This window comes from Lepidochelys olivacea, assembly GCF_965140295.1.
Source record: "Lepidochelys olivacea isolate rLepOli2 genome assembly, chromosome: 13".
Lineage (NCBI taxonomy): Eukaryota > Metazoa > Chordata > Testudines > Cheloniidae > Lepidochelys > Lepidochelys olivacea.
Genome location: NC_140423.1, coordinates 24791431 through 24809824, shown reverse-complemented (window position 1 = coordinate 24809824; position 18394 = coordinate 24791431). Strand labels below are relative to the sequence as shown.

General features: G+C 44.5%; 1 long non-coding RNA gene across 1 annotated transcript in view; it reads left to right on the top strand.

Annotated features, from left to right (window-relative positions):
• The window catches only part of LOC311529665, a 184143-nt gene that overhangs the window by 138246 nt on the left and 27503 nt on the right, over nucleotides 1–18394 (top strand). Inside the window, exon 2 of the long non-coding RNA XR_014713856.1 lies at nucleotides 16819–16909. This is a non-coding gene — a long non-coding RNA (uncharacterized lncRNA). The remainder of the gene's footprint in view (nucleotides 1–16818; nucleotides 16910–18394) is intronic.

Here is an 18394-nt window from a genome sequence, read left to right as displayed (position 1 = left end):
CTCTTCCTCTTCCCTCCCGGCACCTCCTGAATGCTGGGGAACAGCTGGTTTGCGGCATCCAGGAGGCATGGGGGGAGGGGAAGGAATGGGGATGGGGCATGTTCGGCGGAGGGGGTGGAAAGAGGTGGGGAAGAGGTGAGGCAGGGTGGGAAGAGGTGAGGCTTTGGGGAAAGGGGTGGAGTGGGACTGGCTGTGGAGTGGGGACGGGAAGAGGCAGGGTGGGGGCTTAGGGAAAGGGGTGGAGTAGGGGCAGGGCCTGGGACTGAGCACCCTTGGGGAAAATTAGAAGCTGGCTCCTGTGCTTTGGAGACTGGCCCTTTGCTAGCTTGAAGGGAAAATTATCCCTCTATCTAAGATACTTCTATGGCACCTACCACCATGGAATCTGAGCACTGAACAGTATTTATTGCATTGGTCTTCCCAACAGCCCTGTGAGGTGGGCAAGAATGATTTGAATCATTTTATAGATGGGGAACTGAGGCACAGAGAGACTGTGGGTATGTCTATGCTGCGTGGACACTTGGACAGTGGGAGGAGTTCTCCTGTTGCTGTAATAAATCCGTCTCTCTAAGGGGCGGTAGCTAGAGCAATGGAAAAGTTCTTCCCTCAACCTAATGCTGTCAACACTGGGGTTAGGTTAGCTTAACTACGTCTTTTGGGGGGTGGTGGTGAATTTTTCACAGCCCTGAGTGATGTAGCTAGGTTGACCTAACTTTCCAGCGTAGATCAGCCCTAAATGACTTGCCCAAGGAGTCTGTGGCAGGGCAGGGAATTGAACCCAAGTTCCCGGCTAGCCCCTTAGCTATCTTTATCCTTCTCTCCTGCCTATGGCGGCCCTGACTGAAGTGGCAGATAAACACCCACCAAGCCCTGCCTGGACCAGTCATGATGATTAAGCCCCTGCTTCAGCTCACGTCCTGTTCCATCAGCTACAGATCTCTCTAGGGGCCAGGAGAAGAAGGACTCCTCCTCACCAGGGTGCAGGTCAACTGCTCTGGACTGCAGTCCCCCTTGCAGCTCCTGCATCCCCCGCTCTGTGGGGTGAATGGCTGGTGGAACCACTGGTCCTACTCCGCACCTCCCAGGTGTCCTGGTTGCAGTGAGTCTCCCTGGAACAGTGGTCCAAGGCACAGCAAAGGGAGAAGTCCCCTTAAGTGTGGCTCTGGGATTGTTATTTATTTGTCCTGCAGTAGCTCCGAGGAAACCCCCAGTCATTGGGCTAGGCACAAACAGAACAGCCCAGAATCCAAGTGAAGCGACACCTGCTGCCACCAGGTGCTTCTGCAGAGAGGCAAGGAGGGAAAGAATGGGACTTGCTCCCCAGACAAGAGTGCCCTTTTAGCTCTGGTGTCAGGGAGGGAAAGCCAGTCTCATGGCCAGCTTCTTTGCTTCATTACATGGAATGTAGCTTCCGCCAGGAAACAAGCAATGAACGATTTCTCGGCCTCTTTCTCCTGTTTAGTTCCATTCAGATTCAGAAAGCTGCAAAGCTTAAACTGTCATGTTCCAGCCAGTTCCAGGGCAGAAAGGAAGGGTTTCCAGACCTTCCGAGGGGAGAGCCTGAGAAATAGCAACTAATCAAAGGGGGCAGGATGGATTGCTGCTGCAGGAATAAAAATCTGTCTGCACTGATAATAAACATCACGACTGCTTCCAAAATCACTCCCCAGGGCGGCTTGTTCAAACTTTAGTCATGCAGGAAAAATAACTGCACCCAGTGGAGCTTGTCCATTTAAAAAAAAAAACCAAAAAAAAAAACCAATGCAGTCAGGGTAGGATTCAATCTCTCCTGCGGTTGTTGTCAAGGAGATTGGCTTAAATGACCCAGGCTCCCTGAAGCACTAAAGTCCACCTGACCTTGGACATCAACATACTGCCTCTAACTGGCTTTGTTCTTATTCCTTCTGTGTGCTTTTTCTAATAGGCTGTAGAGTTTTAAATGAGGGCAGAATTGCCTACATAGGCACACACACATATGTGCAAAAGAGGGAAGGTAGCTGAGAAGAAAGGGTGGTCCAGCAGTTTGGGCCCTCGCTGAGAGTTGGGAGACCTGTTTTCAATACTGCCACAGGCTTCCTCTGTGACCTCAGGCAAGTCACTTTGTGCCTCAGTTTCCCATCTCTACAAGGGGGATAATAGCACTCCCCTCCCTCACAGAGGTATGATGAGGATAAAGCCATTAAGAAGTGTGAGGGGGCCCAGATCCATGGTAGTGGGGGCTAAGTACCAAAGGGAGATAGAGCTTCACCCTGTCTTCCCCAAAGACACTCAAACACGGAGGGAATTTGCAGTCTCTAACACGCTGTGAAATGGGGCAGGGATCTACAATCTGCCATGTGCCTCCTCTCCACCAGCAAAGGGCTCTTCAGTGTGTCCCGAATCTCTGCCCTCACCGCACTGCTCCCACCCCCTCCCAAACAGGGGAAGGAGTCTTTAGCTCCACACGTACAATGGAGCCATAAATCTTCAGTCTCTGTCCCACAACACCCAGACAGGAGCAAGAATCTTTAATTCCACCACTCACATACGTAATCAGGGGCAGGAATCTTCTTTCCTGACTCCTTGTGCCTAAACAGTTTAATCCCTGTGTCTGGCCATTTCCCCTGAAATGCTATGCTTAATAAAATGTATTGCACATCAATAATTTAACCACTTGTGACAACATATAAAATCTGTTTAAAAATATTACCAACTCGGCCAATATCCCTGGTAATTAAAAATGGATGTTATGACAAAGTACAGCAGGTGTTAAATGTATTTCAGGCTTTTGGCGTATTTAAAACGTGGGCCACGCCATCGATTTTGAAATATCATAAAAATGTGGCAAGTTTGTACTGTTTTAAATATATCTGATATATTGTCCCATATATTTTAGTTATTAATGTGCAATACAGCCAACCAGAGTCTAAATTCATCCCCGCGGCAGCTCTAGGCGATAGTTACAAGAGGAGCTCAGTAAGCCGTGGTTGACTGGAGATAAACCTAAGCAGTTCAGAAATTGCCCTCTCTGATCTTGGTTCTCTGCCATCTCGCCCCCTGTGCTAAGCAGGTGTGAAATGCTGCCAACCAGAATTCTCCCCTCAGTTGCACTTGAAGTTGCATTTTACATTGGCTTGGTATTCTTTGGGGCAGATTCTCACTTTATTTAGACTGTTGTAAATGTGGAGTAAATGTTGTGAAGTCGGTGGAGTTCCTCTGGCTTTACACAACTGTAACAGGGAAAGGATGAGAGAGCACCAACTGCAAGTAACAGATGCTAGTCGCATCACTTAATGCACAGCTGGAAGGTGCTCAGATATGATGGCATAAGAACAGAAGTGTAAATAATGAGCCAGTAATGGAAAGCAGTTAGAGAGTCAGGCCATAAATCCTGACTTGCACCTGCCTGTCTCATAGGCTTTGGGCCGTATTCTGTGTTCTGAAACACTGCTGTAAATCTGGAGTAACTCAATGGAAGTCAATGGACTCACTCTGGAGTTACACCAGCATAACTAAGAGCATTATTTGCCTTGTAGTATTTCTCACGAGGGTATGTATATTACCTATGTATTTTCTATGCTACTTAAGATGGAAAAGCGATTGAAATATGATTTGGCTCAGATATGAAACACCTCATGCTGCTAAACAAGAGGCCCTACGCTTGGATTTTTTGGACTTGTAATTCCCAGTGGGTGTTGCCCCCGACAGTAGCATCAGTGGAAGCTGTCCTGTAGATAAAGCTCAAGTGTATACATCATCATGCCCGTGGCCGAGCTAAGGCAATATGGGGCCCTAAGCATACTCCATGTTGTGTCCTGCTCCCATGCTATACCACTATCCCTCTTTGGGGTGACATCAGGTTTCAGAGATCAGATGAAGGGGGCAGCTCACACCCCTTGGAGCTTTTGTTTCAGGCTGACTACAGATTGAGGCAGGCTTCAGTTACACTTTTCTTTGGGAATTATGCATCAAAAAATCCTAGTTTGGCTAAGGCTGTGGGCTTGGCTTTGGGGCTGGGGTGTGTGTGTGTGTGTGTGTGAGTCACATGACCTGGGCACCTTGCGCTTGCCAAGACCGTCTAGTTTGTTCATAAGAGCCAGAAGACTGAGCTATCAGAATAGACTAAAGTTGCATTTAGTTTAGCATCCTGATTCTAGCCATGGACAAAAGCTGCTGGTTCAGAGGCTGTGTGAGTGCAATACTTTAATGCACCTAGCCAAGTATTTAATACTATCCCACAGGAGAAATTTATTCCTAACCTGACACCAGTAGGTGATTAGTTTATGCCCTGGAGCCTGAGGATTTACTGCACTGTGTAGCTAGCGCAACTGCAGATGTTGTTCTTATTTTGACCTGGCCAGATTCTGCTGTCAATTACACCAGAGCCTTCGCTTGTAGGAACAAATCAAACAGTGCAAATGTGCAGTTCAGAATCTGCAAGAGAGTTTGTTAATTCTTTTCCTTCAGTCAGGCCATTTCCAAAGCAGCAGTGAGGTAGCCAGTAGCCAGGTAGCTCACAGCAAGAGGATTCCATTTTGGCCCCTTAATCCATTGCAAGGCCCTAAATTACCAGTTAATTTTCCTTTCCTGCTACTATCTGCTCCCGAGGAAAAATGTGATTCATCCACCCTGCTGTTGGCTGGCTGCATCAGCCCCAAGTTTCATCATTAGTTTTGTTAGAAAAGAGGAAAGCATTTGCTTCAAGGTATCATTCAGCTTAGATGCTGTGTTGGTCTGGGACCAAAATCCAAAGCGAAGCACTGGCCCAAGTAGTCGGTTGTGGAATGGTTGAGTAGCTGCCTCTTGTGGTCTGCTCCATCCCAGAGCCTGGAATGAGCTCTGTGGGCCCTTATGCATCCTCCATGGTTCACCTAGGAGCAGATCCTTTATCCTGTCCCCTCTCACCACTCTTTGTGGTGCTGGACTGGATTAGTTGCAAAGAGCACTACACTATTTGTGCTACTAGACCCATTGCATGTTCCATGTTGTTCTATTGTCTTCAAGTTCTTAGGCTGTGGTCATCACCTTGATATCTGATGTCACCGTTCAGGTGATGCCTTGCATAAATAATCACCGCTTTCTCATTGGTGTAATCCCCCCCCCCCCCGCCTTTCCCCAAATATTGCTTTAGACCCATGCTTCTGCCCTCTGACTGTAACATTTTCACTCTTCCCAGGGTGGAATATGGTGGGAATATTTTAGACCAATAAAACTAAAGTGGCCACTAATTTCTGGTATCACACAGAGGAAGTGCACTTCATCATGGGCTGCAAAGAGTTCCTTGGGAAATGGCAGCATTTTGCTTTTCTTTTCAAATTGACTCAGGATTCTCCTGTTTATAGAGTTTAGGTTTTTTTTTTTTAAATCCTCTCCATTAAATTCGAAGATGACTTCCCTGTAGCCAGGCAGGCAGGCTGCAGAACGTGTCATAGAGCATGAATCTGCCTGGTCATGGTGGTAGCATTTTCATGAGTCATTAATGATTAATTAATGTTGGTGCTTCCTTACAAGATTAATAAAAAATAATCCAATGTCTCAGTGAGGCAAGATGTATTAGAAGCTTCTCAGGGTTACCTGTCAGCTGATGCCCAGATCCCAGCGTGATGGGCGACTTTATAAAAACCTAGATGGATAGATAAGTCAAGGGCAGGCTGTCCATATGTGTCCTGTGCATCACTGAGCACAATGTCATCACCTAAATAATATTACAATTCCAAATTTATTGATGGGGAAACTGGGGCACAGAAGTTAAATGACTTGCCTGGAAGACTCAAAGTAAGTCACTGTCTGTCTCTCTGTCAATCATATATTGTAGACACCTACTATCTTTGCATATAAATATGTAGAATTCCTAGTTCTGTGCTTAGCTCATAGAGGAACATAAAAATTGCCAGACTGGAATCAGACCCAACATCCACCCAGAACTATATCCTGTTTCTGACCAGAGCCAGATGCGTCAGAGGAAAAAGCAAAACCTCCACATTGTACAGTTATGGCACAATCGCGCCCCCCCAATAGTTCTCATCTTAATCTATAAAATCAGAGATTGGTTTGAATTTTGAAGCATGCAGTTGAATCTCCCTCCCAAAAAAATTGATACCAATAACTGTTATAACTCTGGATTTTCTTGTTATCCATATAAGTGTTCAATCCTGTTCCGACTCTTGCTAACTTCTCAGTCTTGATGACTTCCTGTGTTAGTGAGTTACACAGTATAATGATATGTTGTGTAAAACGTACAGTATTTGCTTTTCGTCTGTTTTGAACTTTCACACCTTTTAATTTAATTTAATATAATGTCCCCTTGTCCTTGTACCACGAGACAGAGAGTACAGAAGTTCCCAGTCTCACTTCCCTCTACTGCTCAGTGTTTTATATCCCCTTGCGTTATGGCCCCTCTTATTTGTCTCATTTCTAAAGTAAACAATCTCTTTTATAGACACATTTTTCCAGGCCCTTGATCATTCTTGTGGCCCTTCTCTGAAGCCCTCTAGTTCTGCAATGTCCTTTTAGAGATGGGTTGACCATCTGTGTGAGGATGCACCATTGATTGATGCAATGACATTATAACCTAACTCTACAGGACAATCACCCCAAACCTTAGATAAACTTAGGCTGCTCATTTAATTCATGGTGGGGATCAAGGTAGAGGAAGGCTGCAAGATGAAGGAAGGAAGGATTGTGGCAGAGGTGCTGCCATAGGGACTGGGAGGCTTTGGATTAATTCCCCACTCTGCCAAAAGCATTCTATCCCAACTTGGGCAAGTCACCATGGTCTGATTTCAGTGGTGCTGAGCACCAGCAGCTCCCATTGTCTTCAGGGCATTATCTTGTGTCCAGGAGAATCAAGGTCTGGGTCTGACCTTTGAAACAGGGATACAGATGCTGCCCTCTCTCTCTGTGAGGATAAATTCATTACTGTTTGTGAGGTGCTCATGTATGATTCGGGTGGGGGAAAGATAGGGGCATGGATGTGTACCTAGACAGACAGTCATGACGTGGTTAATGTGAGGGAAATGCTCTTTCCCTTGTCTCCCAACATGTAGTGGACCTTATATGGCAACAAGGAGCATTATGTTCTCTTCCACTGGAGCCTTGCTGGTAAGTACAAAGTAGTAGTAGGGCTACAGCAATTCGAATGATAATTAATTATATTCCCTCATCCCTTTCCTCAGACAAAAGCCCTGAGAATGGAGCAGGGATCCCAGAGGACCTGATTCTCCACTGCGTCACCTTTGGTGGTGGTGCTTCTGACAGCTCAGTGCAGGGCACGTAAGATGGGGGTTCTCATTTTGCACAGGTGTACCTGAGGGTGCCAAGGACAAGGCAGCAGGGAATACAGGCTTAGAAACCATTACTCAGTTTGCTTTATGGAGTTTCTTGGCCACTTTTGGTTTGGGTGTGAGGAATTTGGGATGGGGAGGAGCAGACCGGGGGTATGGCCTCCCAACATAGCTGATTCTGGGAATCCGCGTGGAAGGGAATGCCCAGATGTGCAGAAGCAAAAGGGGATGATGGTGGTGGTGGAGAGGCCATGCTGATCCTCTGGCTCTCCCTCTTGGTGTGTAGTAATTTTATTGGTTACTTAATGATCCCCAATTAACACTCTGTGGTTTGGCAGAGTCTTGTCTCACAGTCAAGCCCAGAATTATTATTTTAATTGGGGAACCCCGATTGTCACAAGAACAACACCCACACATAGGAAAAACCTTTGGAATTTGCAATAGTTTTATTAACACAGTTAATAAAAGTACAAGCCCTCCAACCCAGACAAGTAGGTTGATATAATACAGAAGTGTTTGTGCATCCAGCATCAGGATAATCATATACTCACACCATCCTTGTGGAGACCTAGAACAAGTGACAGAAATGGTGATCCAAAACAGCCCTATCCTATCTCTGGCATGCCAAAAGATCACAACAGCTTAGGCTGTGGTTAGCCCTGTTATAGGGCTCGATAGCCGCTACGAATATGAATATTCATAAAGATGTCCAGCCTAAACTTCCTCACCCTAATACTGTTGGGGGCTCTCTTCTTATAGGTTAGTATATTAATTAACTCAAATTTATTAGCATATACATCAGTTGGTCACCATGGCAATCTTGCAGTGGAACATCTGCTGATGTTCCTATTCTAACAAACCCAAACTGGCATGAATTGGTATTTGGCGGTTCCCTGTCAGCTGTGTTGTCCTACTTGTTTATCACAGCATTCTGTCTTGTGCTATCTTGTGCCTCAAGGTCACTCCTGGTTAACTTACTTATGCTAAATCTTTATAAGCCTTATATCCGTATGCTAAGTGTTAAGCTATTATCTTGCAGGCTTGGGCCTGTAGGTTTCTTGCATTACTGCCGTATACCTATATCTGATCAACTAACCTATGCTTTTAGCTAACCACTTCCTATGCTTGTAAACTACACTCTCCCCTGGCAGTACTGACCCAGCAGAAGCCATGGATCAGACCCCTCCCTTGGCTGCTCAGGAGGTTGTTTAGTTTTAGGGAGTTAATGCTGCCTGAGGTGAAAAGGGGGTGGGGTGGGGAAGGGACTTGCATTCATAGGGCACCTTTCAACCTAAAAGAGCCTAAAGCACTTCATGCATTTTGATACCGAGGACGTCACATGGAGATGCAACAGTCTCTGGAGTGAACCGTGGCAGCTTTGTTTAACAGCGCACAGCAAGATGACACAAGAAATTTAGGACAGGCGGTGGAGAGGAATAGCATATACACCCTCAAAGTGCAAGGGGGCGCATGATTAGGGATGCAGAATGTGATCACCTCAAGGGGAAATTGGATCTTGGTTTGGTGTTTCACCATAAAGACAGGTCACCATCCCTGGCTAGGACCAGGCTGCGCACTGACTGAAAGGGAAGAGTACCACCTTCTGAGTCACAAATGTCACTTTTTGCAGCACCTTTGTTTCTCTGAGGTCTCCCTTTCAAATAATTTCCTAATACAACGCTGCGTAGCCTGTGACAGATAACACGATCCCATCCAAAGATGGAGGAATTGCAGACAAAAGAGAAAAATAATTTGTGTATCATGTCATATAAACCAATTATTTCCCTTGCTGTGGTATGCAGACTTTAAATCCAGTCACAGAGTGGGTTTATTTTTAAAGTCATCAAGAGAGAGCTAGAGCTGAAATGAACTGATGGCAGAAAAAGAAAAGGAGGACTTCTGGCACCTTAGAGACTAACCAATTTATTTGAGCATGAGCTTTCGTGAGCTCACTTCATCGGATGCTCACAAAAGCTCATGCTCTAATAAATTGGTTAGTCTCTAAGGTGCCACAAGTCCTCCTTTTCTTTTTGCGAAGACAGACTAACACGGCTGTTACTCTGATGGCAGAAACTTTCCTCTGAGCTCTGACATTCCTCTGACATCTGTTGTGTTGCTGCTGTTAGGAATTAGAGCGAATGCAGGAGTTCTGTGCCTTTAGGGCTCAGCACAGAGTGACGAATTCTGGGATTTGCATGGGAGTGGAGCTATAACAACGTGTATGTGCAGGGGCCATTGTCTAGAGTAGCCGTTAAAGCTGCCAGCAAGCAGCAACATAGGCTCCTGTGTTCAAGTTATGTGGGTTTAGAAAGGTTTGTTTTTAACCACGACTGCCTGTAGGTCTCCATAGGGCACCCTCTGAGCTTGCAGGTTGGCTGCCTCTGAAAACAAAACAGTAATGCATGCAATTATGGATAAGTTCCAGCTTCCTGTATTTACTGAGAAGCAGAGCTTTGTCAGTACAGAATTTTGATTTCATTGACACGCACTGATATCCCAGTTGGAGATGGGTGAATGAACCAAAAACCCTATTTTTTTTTCATTTTGGGTTAATGGAAAGTTTTGTTCAGATAATTTTGCAATGTTGCATTTTGATTTTAACCTCTTTTTAGTCTAATTAGTTTAAATTTCAAAATAAAAAAGATGTTCCAAATTGGAAAACCAGAACTTTTCATTTCAAAAATATCAAAATGAAACATTTAGACAATTTCAGAACTTCTTTTCTCTCTCTCTCTCTCTTTTTTTTTTTTTTTTTGAGTCAGGACGTTGGTTGAACCTGGCTGTTTCTCAAACAGTTTTGGTTTTGACAGATTAACATTTTTCAGCAAAAGAGCAATTTGTCAAAAAGTTCCAACCAACTCTAAAATTAGTAATTATGAATTCTCTTCTCATCTAGTACTCAGTTTCTGATATCTAATATTAGAAATGTTCAGTGTAATGTAGTCTTTATAGCAGCATAAATTCATAGAGCTCATTTCATTCTGAAGGATCCCAAAGTGCCTTACATAAATTGTAGCCAGCAATCTTAATTGGCCAGTATTTTTGGACCAGTATCATAGGCCCAGATATTTGTAGTCAGGGGCCAGATTTTAAAATGTATTTAAGTGCCTAAAGATGCAAATAGGTCCCTAGCGGGATTTTCAAAAATAGATTTCAATGGAAGTTAGGTGCCTTGGTGGTTTTCAAAATTGCACGAGGCACTTATCTGCATCTTTTAAAACCTGGCCCTAGATTGCTGGTTGCAGGCTTTGCAGATGCAAACTGGTAATTGACAGATTGGAGGAATGGTAAATAATAAGAGGACAGCTCACTGCTACAGAGTGACCTGGATCGCTTGGTAAACTGGATGCAAGCAAACAATGTGCATTTTAATAGGCCAAATGTAAGGTCGAACATCTAGGGACAAAGAATGTTGGCCATGCTTACAGGATGGGGAACTCTTTCCTTGGAAGCAGTGGCTCTGAAAAAGATTTGGGAGCCATGGTGGATAATCAGCTGAATATGAACTCCCAGTGCGATGCTGTGGCCAAAAGGGCTAATGGAAACCTGGTCTGTATAAACGGGGGGAATGTTGAGTAGAGGATTATACTACCTGTATTTGGCACTGGTGTGACCACCACAGGAATACTGTCTTCAGTTCTGGTGTCCACAATTGAAGATAGATGTTGGAAAAATTAGGAGATGGTTCAGAGAAGAGTCACGAGATTAAAGGATAGAGAAACATGCTTTATCGTGAAAGACTTGAGGATCTCAATCTGTTTAGTTTAACAAAGAGGAGGTTAAAGAGTGAATTGATCACAGTCTGAGTGTTGATGTGGGGAATTTAAATTTGATAATAGAGGGCTTTTCAGCCTAGCAGGAAAAGATATAACAAGCTCCAATGGCTAGAAGCTGAAGCTAGACAAATTCCGACTAGAAATAAGACATACATGTTTAACATTGAAGGAAATTAACCATTTATACAACTTACTAAAAGCTGTGGGGATTCTCCATCCTGGAATTTTTTCAGTTAAGATTGGATGTTTTTCTAAAAAGATCTGCTGTAGTTCTAACAGGAATTCATTCAGGGAAGTCCTGTGTTGTGCAGAAAGTCAGACTAGATTATCACAGTCTATGAATTAGACATCCAGCTATTAATATTTACCAATGTAATGAACTGAGGCACACGTTTCAGAGAGCACAAAACAGGGCCGACAGAAGTAAAGACCTAGGTACACAAGAATAGCCAGAGCCAGATCTAGGTTCTGTGGGGCCCTGTGCGAAAATATATAGCAGAGGGCTCAGACAGTTGCATGTGAACTGCTTTGCATATCTGAGGGTGGGACCATATGGCAGGTGGATGGGTCATGGACTAATTAGGAGTATTCTGAGGGAAGGAATCTGGTTGGATGCAATTACATGGAGGTGGCAGAGAATGATTTTGCCTGCAAGAATGGGTCTTAAGGAATCATAGAATCATAGAATATCAGGGTTGGAAGGGACCCCAGAAGGTCATCTAGTCCAACCCCCTGCTCGAAGCAGGACCAATTCCCAGTTAAATCATCCCAGCCAGGGCTTTGTCAAGCCTGACCTTAAAAACCTGTAAGGAAGGAGATTCTACCACCTCCCTAGGTAACGCATTCCAGTGTTTCACCACCCTCTTAGTGAAAAAGTTTTTCCTAATATCCAATCTAAACCTCCCCCACTGCAACTTGAGACCATTACTCCTCGTTCTGTCATCTGCTACCATTCAGAACAGTCTAGAGCCATCCTCTTTGGAACCCCCTTTCAGGTAGTTGAAAGCAGCTATCAAATCCCCCCTCATTCTTCTCTTCTGCAGGCTAAACAATCCCAGCTCCCTCAGCCTCTCCTCATAAGTCATGTGTTCTAGACCCCTAATCATTTTTGTTGCCCTTCGCTGGACTCTCTCCAATTTATCCACATCCTTCTTGAAGTGTGGGGCCCAAAACTGGACACAGTACTCCAGATGAGGCCTCACCAATGTCGAATAGAGGGGAATGATCACGTCCCTCGATCTGCTCGCTATGCCCCTACTTATACATCCCAAAATGCCATTGGCCTTCTTGGCAACAAGGGCACACTGCTGACTCATATCCAGCTTCTCGTCCACTGTCACCCCTAGGTCCTTTTCCGCAGAACTGCTGCCTAGCCATTCGGTCCCTAGTCTGTAGCGGTGCATTGGGTTCTTCCGTCCTAAGTGCAGGACCCTGCACTTATCCTTATTGAACCTCATCAGATTTCTTTTGGCCCAATCCTCCAATTTGTCTAGGTCCTTCTGTATCCTATCCCTCCCCTCCAGCGTATCTACCACTCCTCCCAGTTTAGTATCATCCGCAAATTTGCTGAGAGTGCAATCCACACCATCCTCCAGATCATTTATGAAGATATTGAACAAAACCGGCCCCAGGACCGACCCTTGGGGCACTCCACTTGATACCGGCTGCCAACTAGACATGGAGCCATTGATCACTACCCGTTGAGCCTGACAATCTAGCCAGCTTTCTACCCACCTTATAGTGCATTCATCCAGCCCATACTTCCTTAACTTGCTGACAAGAATACTGTGGGAGACCATGTCAAAAGCTTTGCTAAAGTCAAGAAACAATACATCCACTGCTTTCCCTTCATCCACAGAACCAGTAATCTCATCATAAAATGCGATTAGATTAGTCAGGCATGACCTTCCCTTGGTGAATCCATGCTGGCTGTTCCTGATCACTTTCCTCTCATGCAAGTGCTTCAGGATTGATTCTTTGAGTACCTGCTCCATGATTTTTCCAGGGACTGAGGTGAGGCTGACTGGCCTGTAGTTCCCAGGATCCTCCTTCTTCCCTTTTTTAAAGATTGGCACTACATTAGCCTTTTTCCAGTCATCCGGGACTTCCCCGGTTCGCCACGAGTTTTCAAAGATAATGGCCAATGGCTCTGCAATCACAGCCGCCAATTCCTTCAGCACTCTCGGATGCAACTCGTCCGGCCCCATGGACTTGTGCATGTCCAGCTTTTCTAAATAGTCCCTAACCACCTCTATCTCCACAGAGGGCTGGCCATCTCTTCCCCATTTTGTGATGCCCAGTGCAGCAGTCTGGGAGCTGACCTTGTTAGTGAAAACAGAGGCAAAAAAAAGGAGGGTTTCATTGACTCTAAGGATTCATCTCCATGGTTAGTTTTCGAAGGGTTAGGGTGGTAGAGGCTCCTTAGGTGAAGGAGGTCTGATGATATGGGTTCTTGCTGGGTCTTGTGGGACTGCACGCTTGGAACATGCACGGGGTTGAACTTGAGAATCATTTCACTCACTGCTGAAATCCAGTTGTCTCTGGCACGGGAAGCCGGAGCCGTGTAACAAGCCCACAGCAACACTTTAGAGCAGATCAAGACAGGAGGTGAAAAAGGACGTCCTTTTCTGTTGAAACTGCTGGCAAAGGTGCAGTCAGATAAAACAAATAGCTGGTGGGGAGGAGGGTTTGGGCAGGAGTGAAAGTGCAGCTGCATTGAAGGTGATATCAGCAGAATAATGAAGCACCATGGAAGAGAGGGGGCTTTGTCCCTTATCTCCCACTCCCCAGTGGCTCTACCATTGCTGGAGGGGCCATTTAGGTATGCACAATATAATCAACCACCCTTGATTCTGCCTAGTGCAATAGGGTCTCATGAAAAGTGCCATGGAATCATCAATGGCTATATGTGATCAGGACCATGGCTCATCCAAAACACTTTTTATTCATTAAGGCCCTGATCCTGCAAACACCAACCCGTGTGAGTAAATTTGCTCACTTGAGAATCCCATTGAACTCAATGGGATTACTCACCTCTGTAAATTTACTCAGGTATGTAAGTGTTTTGCAGAATTGGGGCCCAAAACTCTACATATGAGATGGATCAGTTAATGTTGTTCTTTCCTGCAATCGAGAGGCAAACCCAGCCTCCACAATGGGAGCAAACACTGCTGTGCTTCGGCGTAGTAGACTGTGGGCACCAAGATGCCACGCGTGGGCGCTTGCTTCCCAAGGTGTGTTGTGAAATACTCTTGCATTTCAGAGACTAACATCTCAGCCCCTCTGATTTAGATGCCCTTGGCTTTGCAAAAAGACCTCCTGTCATGTATGGTGGCAGGAGAGAGCAGCAGATATCCACTAGGAATGAAACGATTTCTCCCTCTTCCCTACATAAAAGTATGATCTCATTCCAAGTTATAGGTTTGCTGTTGCTGACCTTTTTCTTTTTTTAAATTTCCAAAATGAAAAGTATAACAAGGGTGAAAGATAAAGCCTAAAATCCATTAAAAGCTTTTTATTCGGTGGACTTTTAAAATACCATCTCACCTTGGTATTATTTCAGCTCTCAGAAGCTAAGCTGAATTCTAATTTTTCTCCAGTAGCTTTGGTAACGAGATCCACCTTTCAGGGTCTTAACACTTGGAAGATTTCTTTTAATTCACCCAGGTTTCATTTTTAATCTCTCTCTCTCTCTCTCTCTCTCTCTGACTTTAAGCAATTTAGCCTTTTTCAGATACCTAATTACCCAACCTGCTTTAGATAATCTTATGGTCCATGTGTGTGCGCTTGTACATTACAGCTGTGATTGCAAAATTGAATCTCCAATCCCTCTGCAACGATCCATAGGAGAGTGTGGGTAATTAGTCTCTAACGAATACAAATTGGGAAACATCTGTGCAAATTTAAGCTTAGGAAACAGAACTAGGGAGCAAGTTAGAGTAAATGAGACAGTAAGAAAGGCAGCACTCCAGGCAAATATTTCCGTTACATTAGTCCGCGCGAGGAAATTAAATCGGAGGAAACTGGAGTCTGTCTCCCCCTACCCCCTCCGCCCCGATTTCGGCTTCCTGGTACAGAGAAAAATAAGTGGAGATAATGCTGCTTTTAAGATCTTGATGATGTGAATGATCGGGGCCTAAATTGGGGAGATGGGGTTGGTAGTGGCATTTTAACAAGAGCTGCACAGGATGCCATAGTTCAGGCTCTGATTGTCCCGGACTGACACATCTCTGTCTTAGAGGGAGCCTGCTCAGCACTTACAGGAAGAGAGTGTCTCACAGTAGTGTGCAGCAACCCAACCCACCCCACTCTGGTTACCTGAGCTGCTCCGTTGAGAACTGTCTCCATCTCTCCTGAGCCAGCAGGTAGGCGGTGGTGGGGTCTGGAAGACCAGTTGTGGGAAAATGGAGGCAAATTCAAAAATAAGGATAGGTGGATGTGAGCTTCATCTCCATAAAGGCCTGACCCAGAGCCCATTAAGTCTCATTTTGTAATTAACGTGATTCCCACGTAAAAGAAAAATGACGGTGATTAATCATAAGTAACCTGACTTATCACAGCAGTCTTTAGCAGTGCGTCTCACTGCTTCACCTTCTGCAGAATTGTGAAAGGGGTGAATATTGTCCCAGTACAAGCTGCCATAGCTCTGCCCTTTCTTGTTCCGAGGTCCAGTCTGCACAGGCAACTCGGGAATATGCTTCTGACAAGTAGTCTCTGATTTTTTTTTCTGGTGCCCCTTTGGGCTCACAATTAACCTTGGGTGCAATTTGTGTTACTTAGATGTCTCTGTGCCTGCAGACTGGTGTGTGTCTGTGTGTCAGTCAGCTAGAAAGATGTAGAAGGGCTATGAATTTTGCTTGCATTTACAAAATTAGCAATCGGCTATCGGCTATTTGAAAAATAAGGGCCTATGGTTCAGTCTGCAGTTCAGTATTTGAATCCACTGGAAATCAGGAGACTTAAATAGAACTTAGCTTACAACAATTCCTGTTTTTATTATTTTAAACTCCCCTTAAAGCTTTGGAAGTCTCCTGCTTTCCCACGTATTCAGATGTGAGCTCCATTCTAGTGTCTAAAGGAAAGAAAAGACTCCTGTTGATTTCAGTGGGCTTTGGATCAAGCCCTTAATCTGCATCATTACACGGTCAAATTGGCAGCTCCCTAGCGGCCCAGCTGAGGAAAGCACTTAACATGTGCTTAACATTAAACACTTGCTTAAATCCAATTGAAATTGGTGGAACTTAAGCAGGTACCTCAGTTAGGGTGACCAGATGTCCTGATATTATTGGGACCGTCTCAATATTAGGGGCTTTGTCTTATATAAGACTGTCTTTCCCCTTCCTCCTTCCCACCCCCATCCAAATTTTTCATGCTTGCGATCTGGTCAACCTAGCTTCAGTGCTTTCCTGAATCAGGATCTTGGAGACAGAGTTCTTCTTTTAAAATTTGGTGTAGGACACTTTGAAAATACATTTAGAGATGTACCCTCATTTGCAATTTGGGATTAGTCATGGATTCTTGCATTTTTAAGGCTAAAGGAACAACTGTGATATTCTAGTCTGACCTTCTGCGTAATACAGGGCAGAGAACCTCACCCAGTTATTCCTGTTTCAAGCTAATATCTTGCGGCTGAACTAGAGCAAATTTATAGGAATATTAGACTATTGTTTATATTACACTGTATGTATCCTTTCACAAACCCTAATCCTTAGCTGCTGGGGTTTAAGCTCTTTAGAGGATGTGGAACATCACTTAGTCACCAGTGCAATTCGTTTCCCCAGTTCTTCAGGACAGAAAGTGATCTGACATCCCTAGCAGACCTCACTTCAGCAGGGAGTGCAGAGGAAGGATAGAGGTCTTTAGAGAAGGCAGGTGAGTTATTGCTTCATTTTTCCTTATTACACCACCATGAAAAAACTACAGAGAATAGGACATTCCTTCCTCTACCAAATAGACAGCAAGTAACTGAAGAAAGATGTTTGGGTAGAGAGACCAGAAAACAGAGACAAATGGTTTATAGCTGATTTTGTTGTTATGTAGCATGGTTAGAGCAAATGAGCAAAGTTGAGTTTATCGTCACTAGTCAGAAAGGGGCAAATTAGCTGATCCTTTTTAGCAAGTATCACCACCAAATTCCTCCTGCCATCTGACTTCCTTTCCCTTTCCAGTGGTGGTGCTGGGGCTAGAGGAAGCCCTGTGGTGCGGGCCTGACTGCTTTGTCTTTCTAAGGTGTGAGAGGGAGAATATAGAAATGGCAAATGCAAAACAACAGTCAGCCGCCCAAGATCACAAGCATCACTAAACCCATGCAGTTTGCAAGCGGACCTTGACTTAGCATCATGGCAAAGCAGCTGCAGAACCAGTGGGGCCTGAAAGCAAGTCTGTGTGAAAAGCATGGGTTGCTGCCAGTGCTCTCTTGCCAAGTTATTTGGGAAACAGGTCCCAGTCTACGCAAGAAATGCAGCTCAGCACTAACAAACACTCATAATAATACTCAGCGCTTTCGTTATAGATGAGGAGAATGAGGTACAGAGAGGTTAAACAACTTGCCTCCGGTCACATTAATTAACATAGGAGTCACATTAATTATTACAAAATTAGATGAGCTCCTTTAAAGCAGTGGAAAAACTCATGAACTTAATGGACTCTGAATCATGCCTTTATGGAGATGAAGCTCATATCTCCTTATCCTTACTTCTTTAATAGCCCCCATTTCCCCATTACCGCTCTTCTGATCTGAGTCAGATTGATTTGTATGTGGACTGAAGGGGGCTTGGGCTCAAACCTGAGTCAGAGCCCAGGCTTAGTGTGCAGTGTGGACATACCCTAGATGGACATGTACCTAGATGGACACATACTAGATGGACATGTTGAGCCAGTAGGAGCTATACTAAGCTTTTCTTGGCTATAATGTGCTCATAGCCTATTTGACCGTATGTTGTACAGTGATTGTAAGTCTCCATAGTAAAAACCCAAGGAAAGCAAGAAGTTTCGCAAATGAAATGTTTGTTTTTTTGATGTTTCCCAATTAAAACAAACTGCAGGCCTGATGTACTGGCTTCCTAATCACCAGTGATAATGAATCCATAACTTCTAATGAGATAAGGGTACCACCGTTTCTCATATGTGTCAGTAAGCAGCACAGACTAAATTTGGTTCCTTTTTAGATGAATTTAGTTTGGCAGCTCTGAAAGCTGAAGACTGTTTTTTATCCAAGGTCAGGCAGGAGCAATAAAAATTCCCCTATGCTTCCTTACCTTAGTTCTTGAAGGTCTGTATTAGAGCTGGGCAGAAAATGTTTTTCCTGTCTCCTAAAAATTTTCAAGATGCTAAAAAATGTTGTACTTTTAAAAACAT